Source organism: Malaclemys terrapin, chromosome 4, assembly GCF_027887155.1.
Source record: "Malaclemys terrapin pileata isolate rMalTer1 chromosome 4, rMalTer1.hap1, whole genome shotgun sequence".
NCBI lineage: Eukaryota > Metazoa > Chordata > Testudines > Emydidae > Malaclemys > Malaclemys terrapin.
In genome coordinates this window covers 112,548,337-112,565,702 of record NC_071508.1, presented here as the reverse complement: position 1 = coordinate 112,565,702, position 17,366 = coordinate 112,548,337, and the positions used below count along the sequence as shown (strand labels likewise).

General features: G+C 41.1%; 1 protein-coding gene across 1 annotated transcript in view; it reads left to right on the top strand.

Moving 5' to 3' along the window:
* Positions 1–10,384: 10,384 nt before the first annotated feature.
* Positions 10,385–17,366, top strand: part of ANGEL1 (angel homolog 1) — a 230,098-nt gene continuing 223,116 nt past the window's right edge. The window contains exon 1 of the mRNA XM_054027728.1: positions 10,385–10,425. The gene's annotated coding sequence lies outside the window, so the exon portion shown is untranslated. The remainder of the gene's footprint in view (positions 10,426–17,366) is intronic.

Here is a 17,366-nt window from a genome sequence, read left to right as displayed (position 1 = left end):
AACAAACTCATTAGACACGGTGGTGGACCTTATAGTCCCAGAACAATTTCTAGGGGTTCAAGGTTGGGTCCAGAGGTTTCGGCCAACATCTATTGATGAGCCCCTGACAACGGCGGAGGGCTATATGGAAGCTGAGCCACCCAAATGAGGGATTGGATTGAAGGGACCATACCAAGGGAAGTAAGGAAACAGAGAACCTTGCCACTGGGATGGCAAGGGGGACACATGGAGATAGGTACAGAACTGTTTAAGAATTTCTAAGAAACTAGAAGATATAGTGGTGCCTCAATTGTTACGAGGTACCTGGGACAGGCACCCAGGAATTGGTCAGGTAAACCTTATTGTGTGTTTCTTGTCTGGCCAACTAGGTCATATTAAAAAAAAAAAAAAAAAAAAAAAAAAAGACTGCCTGCTCATGGAGTGTGGCTATTTGAACTGCTACTACAGCCAAGTCTGTGGTTGGGATGTTCTGTCGGAAGAGGGTGTACTGCAGCCTACTAGGTAACTGCTAGGCTGATTTGCTCACACCTGGAGTCAACACTAGTTTGGGGGAATAGCCTCCTGATAGTGAGAATAGATCAGCATTTTCCAATGCACATCTCTTGTGCACATGGAGAACCACAGGTCTACCCTACAGGAGAGAGAGAGAGAGATAGAACAACAAGGTTGGATGAGCAAGCTCAGGGTCAGCGTGGTAAGAGACCTCCCCTGGCCTGTTACTGTAGACAGATTAGCCTAATTTCCTGGCCCTATTACCAGACAGGGTACTGCTCATGCTTGAACCAGTTGATCATAAGACAGCCTTCACTTGGACATGGGCTGTTGAGCTGGATGGCTCTGCGCAAGGAGCAAGATATCAACAGGCTCTATTGAGCAGGTCAGGAGAGCCAAACAGGCAATATCAAGTCAATTGCAAGCCCTGGCAACACAATTGCTTGAGGCAAACAGGGAACTGGAAGAGATGAAAGCTGCATGACAGAAAATAGAGGAGGCAACAAAACAAGAGCAAGAATTGGTCAGGCAAGACTAGACTTAGTATATGAGAAGAATTGGCAACAACTCAAACAGGCGCTAGCTATACTGTGAACCATGAAGTCATGTGACAATAGGGCCTCAGCCTCTAGAGGCCAAGAGCAGGCCCATGCGGGAGAGGGAAAAAATTGAGTAACTCAGGGGAGATAGTCATCCTGAGGGAGGAGACCAGAGAAACTTCTCCTGATCAGGGACCCTGACCTGGCAGCTGGGGTGACAGTTGACTCTATGCAGATTTGAGGACTCTGGGATCTGTTAGCCATTGCAGAGGAGGCCCTGCGAATAGACATGCAAGACTAAGAATATTGGAAAGAACATTATGAAGATGTGCTAAATGACAAAAACCATTTGTCCACCCAAGTACGTGAATTACAGAAAGAACTGGAATGCCTGCAGGGCCCAGCACAGTAACTCAGTACACTGACAGGTACTGTCTGAAAAAGAAGGGGGTTATGTGATGGGGCTTAACCACCATCAACTGCAAGGCAAGGGAAAGAACCCCAGTCATGCTTCATCCCAGGAGGTGATTAACTAATTGTCTCTTGGCAAGAGGAAAGGGCGCTAGGCCTTTTAAGTAGACTGAGGGAGCTCAGTTGGGGAGAAACTGCAGAAGAGACAGGTCTCTAGGGAAGAGAAGCCCTGAGATTGTTGCTTCCTGTCTGTTAAACTGAGGAAAACCACTACAGGAGCACATTAGACTCCTACAGCTGAAGTCCTGAGATAGAGCCAACATGAGAACTACAGTGGAGCCTGAAAGGGGAAGCAGAGGCATTTGTTTGCCAGATTTCTTTGGACTTACGTTTGGACTTGTTCGCGTTACCCCAGAAGGGGTTTAGACTTTCTTGTGACATGGCTGGAGGGCCACAGAATACCTAGAGGATGAGTCAAGAGAAGACAAAGGCTGAGAAAAGCTATTGCAGGGCTGAGGGAGAGCACAATAGAGGGCACCAAAGAGGAACATCCTGTGCAATGCTGTGACCACAGATGGGAGGTCATTCATGAGGTGAGGACATGTTATTACATGCTGACTCAGTCAAAAAGGTGCAATCGGCATTAGGCACCCAAGCAGGCCAGGCTTTTGGGGTTAAGACAGGGGAGATCCTCCTCCTTTGCTTCACCCACAAAGCAGAAGCCAGCTCTTTTTACCCTGTGTGATGGGTCCTGATTGACTTCTGCCCACTTCCGGCTCTTCTTGCCAGTTCTTATTGGTTCTCCCAGCAGCTGATCCTGGGTGGCCTCTCTAGGCAGCTTTTGGACATCTCAACCTGCAACTGTTCTTTTCCTCTAGAAGGACACCACCTTTGGGCAGGTGCTTTAAGGCAGTGGGACCTCCAGCAGGGAGCATCAAATGCCCAGTCCCCCTCATTACACAGATTTAGGCTAGTTCCATGTGGACATTTGTTCTGCATAACACTAGCATACCATTCTAGAGTAGGATTTCTTTTTACCTGCTTGGAGCTGTGAGATATGTGATCCCAATGTCTGTTTGGAAGGTTTTCCTAGTGATGGTGACAGTAGCTTTATGCGGCTGTGGAAGCAGCAGCAGGGCTTGGTGTTTCTAGGAGGCATTTTGGGGGGCATGGGTGGAGTGGTAATCAGTGATCACACAATGTTTAAGATGCTTGCAAGACTTGTGTTATTTGGTGTCTGATTCCAGCTGGCTGTATATCACAACACCCTGCCCAGACTCTGACTAGGAAGCTTGGCTTGGAAGGGAAGATGTGCCTTTAAGGGCTAAAACTTAATACCACCACTTAAAAAAATTTAACATAATAATTACAAATACTTCTAACTAACTTCATAAACTTTCTAACAATATTCAATTAATCTTTGAGGTGCCCTGTACTGTTGCTTGGACCTTTGAGGCTGTTTCAGCTTTGTTCTGTATTCTCAACAGCTTCCCTACCTCCTGGAAGATGTTCTCAATTGTTTTAGTTCCCTGTTCCTCCAATTAATATCCCTCTTGAGGAGACCAAGGGTATGACACATTTAGGTGAGAGTCCATTCATATTGTGCTGCAATGTTGTTCATTGCACCTGTGAAGAATTCCACTGAGTTAGTGGTGCTGTTATCATCCGCTTTGCCCATGCTTGTGCAGACTCTGCTGGTAAGTGGAAACTCTTGCAAAGTGATGTAATTGATTGCAGTTTTAAATCCTTTTCCATATGGTGAGCATTGTCTTGGCTTGTGTTGTTTGCCACAGCATGTGCAGCCCCATGTTCTGTTTTTGGTAGACACTGAATTTGAGCCCTGCATGCCTTTCTGCCTCAGGTCTTTTCTTGAAGTATTTTGGATTTTCTGTCATGTCCACAGTATCAGAGCACTGTTCATCCTGTTTTTCTGGACTGGGTCTCTTTCTTTGCTGGGCAAATTCTAACTGCTTTTTCAAAGTTTTAATTCTGTGTATCCAGTGGTCTCTCTCTGAGTGTTTTGTCCCAGATCCCAATCACAATCTGGTCTCTTATCCAGGAGCCCTTCAAAATTGGAAAATTGGCTGTTCAGCCTTAGATCAGTCAAACTTTATGGTTTCACCTTTTTGTACTTCTGTACTTGTAAAGCATCTCTCTTACGTATTTCCATCTTAATGGGGAGAACTCCTCAAATTTCTGTAATACAATTTCATAGTTATCTCCTGTGCCTGAATTCACTGAAAACTATTAAACACATCAAGTGCTTCAGAACTAGCTATTGTCAGAAATAAGACTATCTTCTGACATCTTTTTTGCTGGCCCCCATTTTGCTTGCAGATACAGAGTGATGCACTGCTTAAGCCTTCTCCAGTTGTTGTCCACATTTCCAGAGAGTTCCGGCTCTAGTGGGAGCTGGAATTTAACTGACTGTAGCAATGGGATGACTCACCGACACAGCGCCTCCTGCTGGTTGTCTCGGGAATTAGTTTTCCAGCTCCAGAGCACCTTCTGCTGGCCGATGTCCCGCTTGCCACTGGACCCTGTGTCCCTCCCAGACCCCAGTGCCCCTTACCTCAGGGGTCTGCTCTCTGCAGTACCCCTGCAGTCTTTGGGTCTCCCTTCCCTAGGGAACCCCCAACCCTCTATCCCCACCTTGCCTCAGTGGCTACTGCCAGTCATTGTCTCGCCCCTGCTCACTGGGGCAGACTGCAGTCTATAAACCACTTATTATTGGCAAGGGGGGTTTGGACCTGCTGTCTTTCCTAACCCTGGGCTGCACCTCTGCCTTGGGCCTTTAGCCAGGCGTGCAGCCTGGGGAATTGCCAGGCTGGAGCTTCCCCACTCTTTTGCCTTTCCCCAGCCCTGCTCTGCTCTGTTCTACCTCAGGCACCCTGCTCAGCTCCCAGGCAGCCAAGTCCTTCTCTCTCCATGGCTAGAGAGAGACTGCTTCACCGCCCTTTAATAGGGCCAGCTGTGGCCTGATTGGGGCGTGGCCCCAGCTGTGGCTGCTTCCCCAATCAGCCTACCTTATTGGCTCCCAGGAGCAGCTCTTTCCCAGGGCTGTTTTAACCCCTTCCGGGCTGGAGCGGGGTAACGGCCCCGCTACACTGACCAATTCTTTCTCTCAGGATATTTTCTTAGTTTGTTTTACGCCTGGTACCATATGGTGTTTAGTGATCACATAGTGCTTAATTAAGGTGCTTGCAAGAACTGATTCCAACTGCTGGTGCATAACAACAAGAGCGTTAGTGTCCACCCAGATTCTTTCTCTGGGAAGCTCAGCGCTTAAAAGCACAGCCCCTAGTATCACAGATGAGGAGGAGGATGCTGTGGCAGGATGGCAAGAGTCAGTTAGTGACCTATGGAAAGGGTTATTGTGAAACTCAGAACAGTATCTCTTTTGACTGGACTCACTTCTTGTCTGAGGACTGGCCAGGCCGGAGAGGAAAGAGGTGAGTGACTTCAGTTGTTCCCGAATTAAATATCTGCCTGTATGTCCCTTCCAGTCCCTGTGCTGCAAAAAAGCTCCTTCATCTCACTTCAAGATGGGGTTGTTGTTTGTTTTATTATTATTTTTGTTTTGCTCTCTCAAGCAGCGACTTTTTTCCTATGCTCCTTTCCTTCCCTAATATATTTGCATCATTCTCCTGGAACAGACTCAGCCCCAGAGGCAGTAGTGTTGCACTGCAACCCAGACTAGCAGAGACTATTTGGCTTTAGCACCACTTGGGAAAGCTTTCAGCTTGAGATGGAGTTATGTGTATGGGCAGCGGCGGGAGGGCAGAATGTTTCCTGGTTTTCATTACACATCTGGGCAAATGACTGAGCCACTTGCCTGACACTGAGGCTACATCTACACTACAGGGGGGAGTCGATTTAAGATACACAAATTCAGCTACGTGAATAGCGTAGCTGAATTCGACATATCGCAGCCGACTTACCCCGCTGTGAGGACCGCAGCAAAATCGATCTCCGTGGCTTCCCGTCGACGGCGCTTACTCCCACCTCCGCTGGTGGAGTAAGAGCGTCGATTAGGGGATCGATTGTCGCGTCCCAACGGGACGCGATAAATCGATCCCCGAGAGGTCGATTTCTACCTGCCGATTCAGGCGGGTAGTGTAGACCTAGCCTGACTGTACATTTGTTCACTCAAAATTCTGATTAAGGGAAAGGAATCTGATTAAGGGAAAGGCAAGTATATAACTTTGTGAGTCTTTATCCCTTAGAACTTCCATCAGAGAAAAGGGCTCAGAAGGAGAGATACATTTCCAGCTGCCCATCAATGCCCCTATATTAGCCATAGATCATGAGACTTTAATTAGAGCTTTGAATGTGATTGGAGCCCAAGAATGTTTGTCACTCAAAATGTTTTGGCTTTTTTGTTGTTTTTTCCCCCATGGATGGAAAGAGAAGGGAGATAACATTAACATCTTACGTTTTTAGGATGTCTTTCATGCTCCAGGATCCCGAAGTATAGATAGATAACATCACCTGAAGAAATACAGCCACATGTGGGGTTGAACATGGTAGCTGTTTAACAGCGTACATCAACTCTACACACAACTTTTTAGGCCATAGAGTGAAAAAGAATCCCATCTCCAGTTAAACACAAACAGAGAAGCAGAATGTAATTAACCACCTTGGAATTTGACTAAGGACACTGAAATTAACACCTTTACATTTGTGGGAGTGCCATGGGATCTTTGAGGAGTTCGGGTGGCCATGGCATTAGTTTAGTCTCTGATTCAAAAGACTGCACATCCAGCAGCATAGCATTAGCATGTAACTAGTGTTTTGGTTAGAAGCACACCTACTGAATCTTCAGCAACACTTCCTGGACTACCCAAGTTTCCCCTGATCTCCTATCCAAGGACTGACCAAACCTTATGCTTTCTTAGGCCTGGTCTACACTGGGGGGGTGGGGAGGGCTCGATCTAAGTTACGCAACTTCAGCTACGTAGATCGACTTACCGTGGTGTCTTCACCGCGGTGAGTCGACTGCTACCACTCCCCCGACTCTGCTTGTGCCTCTCGCCGAGCTGGAGTACACGAGTTGCCGGGAGAGCGCTCGGGGGTCGATTTATTGCATCTAGACTAGACGCGTCTAAACTAGACGCGATAAATCGACCCCCGCTGGATCGATCGCTGCCCGCCGATCCTGCGGGTAGTGTAGACATACCCTTAGCTTGTGATCTGTAGTATTAAAGGGGAAAGAGATTTAGGATTTGTATAGTTTTATATTTAATATGGGGTATTTTTTGAAAAGCCCCTGGGATGAGAGACTTTTGCCCAGATCCCAAGCTTTGGCTGAACTATTCTTAGCACAGCTCAGAAGAGGGTGGTGCAAAGACAGCTTTAAGCCATCTTTGCATCATCCTGAGGCTGTCTGACTGCCAGCGCATAGTCCCCAGTGTAAATTAGAATAGCATCAGGGCTACTGTGTTTTTACACTGGCTGCCAGTGCCCCCAAAGGAGCTATTCTATTTTTTATTTTTTATTTATTCTAGCAGTTGGAAATAACTGAGGTATAGAGATGCTCTGGGTAGTTCCCCTTTTTCCCAGCTACAACCCTTGCATGGGGGCCCAAAAGAAGGAGTGCTTAGGAGCCACTACAGTGTCTATATGCCAAATGAAGATTTCTCTACCCTATACTGGGGGATCCTCAAGTAACTGGTTAAGATGCTTTTAGGACTGCTTTGCATTGACAGAGTGGCATAAAACAGCTTTAATGGACTGGAGGATCTGGCCCCAAGTGTGTGTGGGTGGGGCGGGGCAGGGAAGTGTCAGTGATCCTCCCTCAATTGCCTTCAGGGTCAATTTGTTGCCTATCTAGGATTTTTAGCTTGCTTTTGGATAAAATAATCTTTGGGGGTGTAATGGAGAAAATGGTGACTGAAATTCACTCCCTAACATCCATGAATTGCAGCAGCAGGCTACGGGGAAAACGCCTACATTTGTCTATGCACTAATGTATCCCGTTTGTGATTCTGTTTGTAGCTCTGTAATATGTAGACAGCAGTGTCTGCTACAGCACAGAATATATTTGGTATCTAATTGTCACATAGATACCTAGGTGATAGAAGCTTTAGAAATAACTAAGACAGATAGATATTCCTGCTCCTTTTCTGTATCTGTGTGAATTTGTGTATGAATGTGCTTGACAGAAAGGCCTTGTGGATTTGTTTGTGTGCATATGCACGTGTAAGCATGTCTGTGCAGTTTGCTTCATTCACTGCTGCAATAACTCATTATTAAGAAATACCTTTAGTCATCATGTTGAGAACATACATAAGGGACATGAGTGTTGTGTTTAGTTTTTTTTGTTTCACTGTGAACATCTAGATCAAATTCCTGAAGTATTATTTATGCAAAAAGTGTGAATGTTCCCAGCTTGCAAGTGAAGTCAAACCCTTGTTACTGTTTACAGTAAAACAGCTGCTCTCAGCATTTCTCTCTGAGCCTCAGATATCTTAGCTCTTCCATACTCAGCCTTACATCATAGCAGCTGCAATAATAGGAGTCTGGAAGAGGTCAGGAGCAGGCAGTTCACCTATACCACACCTTTGTCTAAGAGTGTTTAGATGGTAAAATACCTCCACTGCTGAATTTTTCAGCCGGACTGGACTCCACATAGAGGCTGGATCTTCAGACCTATTTTGCCAAAATCACTCCAGGACCACCAACCTTAGTCAGTGTTCTGATTTTCTCTCTTTATACGTTTTCCTTAGAAATATTCTATAGATCCAGTCTGGAAAATGTTCCAAGGTTTTTCAAAGCTAAAGATAATAATAATAACATAATATTGTGCTAACGCTAACGCACATGTTGGCTTTTTAAAGGTATAGAGAACCTAATTTGCATGGCAGAACTTTCCTAATTTACACTAACTGGGATACCCTTTGCAAATTATTGAATTTTGTGAATTTGCAAGTACATGAACAAATACAAATTTAAAAAAAAGGAAAAGCATCACAATGTACTTTATTTTGAAAACTAATGTCTTTATAATTATTTATGATACTTCATAATGCATAAATGTATATACTGGAATGTATTTTGTAAAGATAACATACTTAACAAGAGGTGGCTACTGCACTCCACTCTTCAAACTTTGCTGAAAAGTGAGAGACTGTAATTTTTATGCTGTTTATGAAGTGTGTGGACTAATGAGGTTCTGTTTTGTATACATATTACAAATGTATGAAAGGAAAAATAAGGGGCTAAAGTCAATATAAGAACTTTTTAACAGGTTGTAATTAAATGTCCTAAATGCTGTTTACTGAAACCTTCTCTTCCTTTGAACAGCTGCTGAATATGTGTGTGTGTGTGTATCAGCACATAAGGTGAAAATGGATTCATTACTGTTTTATCACACTATCCAGGAATATAGTAAAATTTGATATTTTTACTTTAAAAATTAAAATTAGACTGGTATGGCTGCAGAGTCCTTATCCAGACCTACAGCTACTTTTCTCTACATACAAGGTTTCTTTTGGCAGTATTTTATTAGGTTAAAATTAGCTAAATTCATGGTGGTCACATTCAGAATAAAACCTATAAAACTGATTAGTAGTCCCTGAGTACCTGATAGAGCCTGAGGAACTGCAAGCTTGTCTGGTCTTACAGTTTCCGGGTGACGTCACGAATGTCTCAGTTGATATCACAGATTGCAGTAATATGTTGCTACAGAAGAGAATGTCAAGGTTGGAATGCTATAGGATGCTTAAACAGGATCCAGCTATAGGACTGCATCAAAATGGCTTCTACAAGAAACCACAAAAGAGAAAGGGAAAGGGATAGAGAAAAGGGCAGTGAGCTTTGTAGATCATATACAACACGAATACATTCAGAACAAAAGTATATGATGGAAATTATTGGATCTAACTTATAAATGTTACATGAGTTACAATTATTATTATGAATTATTTGTATTGCAGTAAAATGTAGAGGCTCCAGTCAGGAATAGGGCTTCACTGGGCCAGGCACTGTACAAACCTATGGTGAGATACATTCCCTGCCTTGAAGAGTTTTTTTAATCTAAACAGACAAAGGGAGGGGGTGTGGCACAGAACATACAAGCAAAGTATTTATGGTAATGATAGCTGCACGTAGTTCAGTTTTTTGCCCCAAAACAAGCAACATACAGAGGGTGGGGAAGAGAGGAACAATCAATCAAAATATGTACATTTTTATAAACATATATATTTGTTATGTATACATAATTATATATATTGTATACTTTAAAAAGATACACAGCAAGTACCATGGCATTTATTTTGTTATTATCAGCATTGTACATACTTATAAATATCTATACAGACACAAATTGTACATACTATAAGGTTGTGCATATCTTTCTTTAGGTTCTGCTGATGCATCCAAATCATGTTCAGCTTGGTTCTCTTGGCTTAAATGTCACCAGAAGCCCTTGATAAAAATGTTGCCTTCTACTTTGTCATACTGGTGGGGAGAATATATTTTAGTGCTCCCACTGTAGGTATAGATGTGTCTGTCACATTGCAAAAAACAAACAGCAAAATATATTTTTCTGCTATCAGAAACTTAGCAGCTAAAAGAACCAAATAATATGTGTATGACTAGGATCTGGGACTGGGTCCTTGTGAATAGGATACTGAAATTCTATATGCAGTTACCTTTCCAGCATTTCCTTCTCTTTACTTTTATACCTTGTTGTTGACTCTGAAAAAAAATTTAAGCAGCTGTTTCAATTTATATGTTTATCTTCTTATCTCCATTTCCAGGTGAGTGGAGCAAACAGGTTAGCTTTAGCTGATTTTTAACATTAACAGCATAAGCTCTTCTGCTTTTAGAGGAATGAAGCAGGGTTGTGGATTTTTTTTTTTTTGAGGGGGGGGGAGCGAGAGTTTCTGAATAATCAGGAAATTCCAGTGAGAGGAGCAGAATGTGTAGAGCGGGCCAGAATTACCATGACAACCATAGGCAAGAACCCAGAGAGAATCAGGTAAAGAAATTACAGTTGAATTACAGTTAACTTCTCAATTATTTTTTAACCATATAGTTATGAAGAAATATCTCCTTTGACCTAACATTGTATGCTGTGGGGGCTTGTGGAAGTGCAGCACTGTTCGCAGTGTTGAAATTGCTTCACAAATGTGTACATGTAGCTTTTATCTAGATTTGCACATATGACCCTTATTAGTCATGTTAAATATCAAATGTGAAACTCAATAAAAATCACAGCTGCCTTACTACCCTTCAACATGGTTTTGTGTTTTGCTAAAATGGAATTCAGTCAATGTACTGAGAGTCTATGTGTTGTAGATGTGTAAATATTTCCATGTTTGTTCCAGTCATAAGAAGCATCTCCTTGTTTTCCAAATGACCACCATCTTCATTCAAACCTTTACTTCAGACACTCCCATCCTTTTTAACAATAAATCCAACTATAAATTTAAAGGACCTACTGTTGGAAAGCTTATATAGGAAAAATGGGTCTTAAGAAAGGGCTAGAATGAAGATGGTGGTGACTTGAATAATCTCAAGCAAAAAAATACAGATTAACCATTAACTGGTTAACTGTATAATCTGAAAGTTAGATTGTAAATTAATTGAGCAGGGATTCACTTTCGTTTGTGTTTGTTCAGGGTCTAGCATGGTGACAGTACTCAACAATTAATTTAAAAATATCATACACAGTCAGATACAGATATATTGGTTTCCAAAGGCAGAGAGGCCAAATTAGTGGAAGCATTAAAATAGATATTTGACAAAGCACAAAGTTCCCAAAATATTGTTTTTTGAGTTTTAGTTAAAATGTCAATCATGGTATGCTTTGTTTGCAGAATTGCTCTTTATGTATACTCTATCCACAAATGTATTCTTATATTTGATCTTCATAATGTACTTTTATATCCCTGAGTTGTATAGCATGATCTCACAAATAGAAAATATACACTGTATTGTTCCATGATATGATGTCATGCTTAGAATTCTCCTTGTTTTAACAGAATTGAATTTACTGTGCTTCAGCAAGATGTCTTCAGAGGACCTAATTTTATTACTCTGTTTCTTCAATAGCAATGTGTTGAAAATTATACACATTAAAATGGATGTAAATTGCTGGTTAAAATATATGTTTTTGTTTATCTATATGTATAGATATACATACTCATTCATAGCCCTACTCAAACTGTGTATAGCTGAGGGCTGTATTTATTTTAATCTTGGGGACTGTGATGAGCTGAGCTTCACTTCCAGGGTTTATATTGTCACCAAAATCTCTTTTAAAAAATGCAGCATTTCATTTTTTCCCCATACATCAACCGTACATGGAGTCTACATAATGGGTCCAATCCTGCTGAGTGCTGCAACTCCCAGTGACGTCAAGGAGATCTGATGGCATTTGGCAGCTTGCAGGATTGAACTCTAAATTAACTCATACCTGCCAACATCTGAAAACTACAAATAGGGATATTTACAGAAAGAAAGGGGGCAGCCATTTAATTCTGTTGAAAAACATTGAAACGAAAGAGATTTCTGGTGGGACAGACTGAGGGAAAAGGATTTCCCTTCTCTTTCTCTTCTTGTCATCTTTCAAAAAATCCAAAGACAGACTTTCACAAATAAGGATAGTTTGCAGGTACATGTTAATCTTGTTCAAAACTGTTTGGAAGAGCGGTGTGCAATACCTCACCCTGTCTTTTCAAACCATCGCTTCCTGCCCTTCAAGAGTTAACCTTTTCTAGAACATTTATTTCACCATAAAAAAAAAAAAAAAAAAACCCTGCAGAGCTGAGAGGCTGCAGATCACAAGGCCATTCTGATAGCCTTCTGTCCCCATGGCAACAGCAACGGCATTTATCAGTTCCTTATGAGAGCAGGCACAGCAAATCTGCATTGCACATGGCAGCCTTCCAGCCTTTCAAATGAAAGAGCACTTTGAACTGCTGCCAAGTGTGGAAGGAGCAGAGCTGTCAGGACTACTTAATGCTGGCAGTTTGTACTTGGGAGCCTTTCAGTTCCCAGAATCCTTCAGCTATGGCAGCCTGCCAGGTACTTAGCGGAAGCTAAAAACTAACCCACAGACCATTCACTGCAGTGCACTCAAAATTTTCCACATGTACCATGTCACAAGTGCAGACTGTACAATGAAAGCAAACGCCTGCTGCTTGGGATTCTGATTTTATTAATAACCTAGGAAAAAGCAATTGCAGATTAGTTGGCTGACAGCAATACAGTGTAGCCACTGTTTATAACTCTCTATGAGTTGTCTCAAATGTATATTTCATCCTTCAGAAATAGGATCAACTTCAGACAACGGGGACTGAACAGCACAAATTTTGCACGCAGTACTGGAATGTAGGAAGATCAGCATTAGCAGAAAAAGGAATTTTGTTATTTATGATAGAATACATTTTATATCCAGTGTCACCAAGTGCTGAACAGTGAAAGATGGAAAAGAAAAAATGTTGAGTAGTGGCTGGTAGATATTTTCTGCCCTTGCCTTCTGCATTTTGCTGACATTGTGAGAATCTCAGAAACTGGCTGATGAATGCAGCAGAGAGACATGGCTCTTGGTGGGTTTCCTTTCAATGGAGAGTTTTCATGAGAACTTCTTATTGTTTTGCATTACCCAAGGCACAAGGGCTTCTATTGGCAGAAGAAACAAATTGGCACAGTTCTGCTTTTTTTTTTTTTTAATCTGCACTGAGATCAAGGGCAAGGGCTCCATTTTCCAGCACTAGTCATAAGCCTTTAGCACAAATAGAATGAAAATTGTCTGTCGCTCAGGCAGTTGGACAGGGTTCAGGAAAACTATGTCTGGCACTAATTCCAAAGTGGAGGTTTGCTTCAATCCACCACCATTAATTTCAGTAAACTGTTTTCACTAGTCTATATCCCACTGTTCAAGAACTGTTTATTACCTTTTATGACATTAATTTCTTCAGGAGAGTAATGAAAACTATAGTCAATACTAATATATATTATGTTTTACATTCTTATTTTTCACCTTTCCTTTTTTGTTCTCATATTTTGCTTTTTTCTTATACTTCTGATTTCCAAAAAAAATACATCATACCAAACATGAGACATAATATTCAAAATACCCCATGGGGGGAAAGAATGAGATGAGAAGCCCAAGAGCAAACACATCTCCACAAATTTCGGAGTTTTACCACAGAACAACAAGGAAATTTGTGCTTCTTTCTCAGCTTGCAGCTATCTTGCGCTGCTGCTTGAAGACTTGACTTGATTCATCTAAGCAGTACTGTCTAAAAGTAATACACCAAGACAGTTAATTTTGGCACTTGGTGTCCTTTAGGAATTTTACCAGCAGTCTTTGGGGGGAAAAAAAAGTAAATTATATTTTTTTCTATTTCCTTCCCATACCTCATCTTGATAGAAGTCCAAATAAAAAGAAAAACTCCTCATCCTCCCCACCCTCGCCTATTCCCACCCTTTTCTTGTGCTCCTAAACATCATTCTTTCAATAGCACCGTGTTAATCAGCATTTTATAACGAGGTCGGGGGGGTGTGTGTTTCACTTCTCTCAAATGGCCTACTTCCAGAGGGAATGCGAGGTTATATTTTGTCAAATAGCTTAAAAGATTTGAGTTTTCCTGCTTGCTTAGTTGGTTTCTTCTTTTTCTAATTTGGCTTTCTCTCCTCCTCCTTCCCACCTCCCACTTCTTTTTTTTTTAAACACAGTAAAGTTTTGTTCAATTCTCAAGTGTTATTAATCACTGATGGAGGCCAAAAGCAGGGATATTTTTCTTGGCAGCACATTTGATAAACAATCTGTGTATGGGGTGGAGGGAAGGGGGAAGACTGTCTTGCTGGTAACTAAGCTAATGTTTGGCAGATTCTTAACTGTCATGAAAGTGCAAGTGGCTATCGGTGGGAATAGCCTTTAAAAAAACAGAATGTACCGATTCAGTTTATTCATTATTGTTGACTGTTTATGATGTCCCCAGGATGTAAGATAAATACATGATCCATGGATAAAATAAAAATAACAATGTTGGAGGATCCAGCCTCTGATCACTCCGTGTAAAATGCACTATCCAGCAGTCACAAGTCATTTGCAGAGCAAACAGAATTAATTATAGGTGTCTGATTTTGCACTGTAAAATTTGGCAAATGTTGATGACCAGAAATCTGGGCTCACAGCTGTATGGAAACTGGTTGGAATGGATATAACAGAGGAACCATGTAGGCTTTGTGGGGAAGAAACTGGACCTTTGCATGGTTTGGAGAAAAAGTCATTTATTTTGTACACCCAGATCAGTGCTTGACATCATCATTAGCAGCAACAGGGCTCACAGGTAGAGGAACCTGTTAGTAAGCTGTGGCCTGTATTACTGAATGTTACTGTGTGGGCAATAGCGCAGAAAATGGTAACATGACAAGAAAAAAGGAGGAGGAAAATCAGCAGTAAAAAATCCCAGAGATAGGGCACGGGAGGAAAATGGCACTTTAGAAAATGGCACCATTTACAAAAATAAAAATAAAGGAATGAAAATTCCTATTTGGTAGACTGAAAACAAGTCCTTCACTTATCAAGAGGACCCAGTAGCTGAAGAATTTTAGCACAGGGACTGTAATCTGATGAGAAGAGTTAACTGAAATGATAAATAGAAACACATAATTACACTCTTATTCTTCGTAGCTAAGTGTTTTGATGCTTCCTGGCGGTTTATAGAAGAATACAGTGCTGTTTAACTTTTAATTTGACAAAATTCTGGAATTCCCTCCTAAAGTGTTTGTGATTTGATTTCACTAACACACTTCCCTTCACAGCCTGACTACTTTTCAGTGTTAATATCATCATTGTTTTAATAAAACCAGAAATTTTATTCTGAATTATTTTTGTTTGTATTTTACTATACAGGGGTAAATTTATGTAAATCACACTCCCGATCTTTCTTTTCCTTCCTGCTTTTTTTTTTTTTTTTTTTTGTCAGCTGTAGCTACTATTTTGACCACTGAGGGAAATGCCAATTCTGTAGATGAGCTCTTAAAGAAGGAATCGTTTGCTTATGACTGCTGCATTGATTATGTGCAAAACAATTCACAAATAGAGCAGAATATCAACAAAGATTAAAAAATATCCCTAGACTGACCATTTAGAACCAGATCTTGTATTCTAGATGTGCATAGTTCATGTGGTCCTAATACTGCTGAAAACTTTGGGGTTGTACTGTATTGTTCATCATTAACAATGTTCTGCTGATCAATAATTAATAATACTCTTGCCATAAGATTAATACTAATTCCAGTATTTTAGAAGCTAATGCACAAGAATGGCACGGAACAGAGACCAGTTAACTGGTTTTTAGTCAGGCACATATTACATTTGTTTTTATAGCTTCTTAATGGTTCATTGTACTCTCTACTTCCTATATCTTCTAATTGCATTTAGAAAGGTGCCTGCTGGTTTGTATTCATACAGATGATATTTCCACTGATCATTTTGTTTCCTTCTCTGATATTAAAGCTTTTCCTGTGCACTTAATTAATGTTTTGGGTAAATAAAATGGGAAATAGGAATACAGCAAAAGGGGTTATTGGTCTCAGACTGTAACATTTATCCTTCAACTAAAGGAAGAAGATGGCAGATTTTACTTCTGATAGTGAAAATCATATCCTCTGGTCTTTGGGGTACTGGCAGGTCATAAACTTCAGGTAATCTAAATAGAATCCCTAAAGCTGCATCTAAAGTGCTGACTGATGATTCTGACCAGAAAGAAATACATATGTATCAGTTGTTTGCTGTTTTAGCTTCTCTCAGCTAACCCTCTGCCCTATTATTAAACAAGCTACTGTGTATTTTGTTTTCTGATTTTGTTTTTGTTTGTTTGAACCAAATCAGCACCTTAATTGTTTGGATTCTTTCTTTTCCTCCTCCAAACATAATTTTAATTCCAGGATTATTTCAGAGCTAAATAAACATCAGACTGGTTTGTAAATCCAAGAAGACTGATCTGGACTTCAATTGCCCTACCAATAGCATGGTAAAGGACACGAAAGAAAGAAGGGAGGTGAGCAGAAAGGTACACTGCTACCCTTCCAGGACAAATGCAGCCGTGGATTTTATCTTTGTTACATTGCCACCGTTCAATCTATTTTCCTTTAACAGACTAGATTGATACTGACAACCCGTTCTTTTTGAAGGTGCCACGGCTGTGGCATTTATTTGCATTTACATTGCAGTTCTCTTCTTCAATCAGTATTCCTGATATCACCATTGCTGCTAGCCATATTGTTGCAATGCTGGCATTTCATCCCTAAGTGCTACTTGCATAATGGTACAGTACATGCCCATGACCAAAGTTTAAATAAAGGTTTAATCATGACGGAAAAACAGACGTATTTCCACAACTGTGTATCACTTCAAGTAAAAGTAAAGGCAGTTCTGTTGGGTCACAGATGCTAATCTTCAATTTATTTCTAGACACAAACTATAAAGGGAGTTGACAGCACCTGTAAATGGTTTTCTGAGGCTAGATTACATCTAAGGTGATGATTATTTACACCTTCTATAAAGCCTGTTCTTGTGAGCCAAGGAGTCTGCCTGTTACTGTGAGGTGAGTGTTACCAAAAAAGGGCTTTATTGAAGAAGGATTCAGTGGAGCGAAGAGCCAGGACGATGGGCGGTTCAAACACGGAGCGCCTTGTCATTTGTTGAGTATGTATAACCCTGGGAATGAAATACAGTCAGGATATCCTAGAGTTCTGCATTCCCAGACACTCAAGATGAAGGGGAAAACTTCAGCTCTCTCAATTTGAGTTTCTAAGGGTGGAGGTGACCTTTTCCCATAGCCCAGTTCTCCTCATATGAAGATCAACATACAGCAGTAAAAAGGATAGGAGAAAAGCTGACCTTCTAGTATGAATCAGAGAGAACACACTTGTTTAGTCACGTAAAGTCATATTAATGTA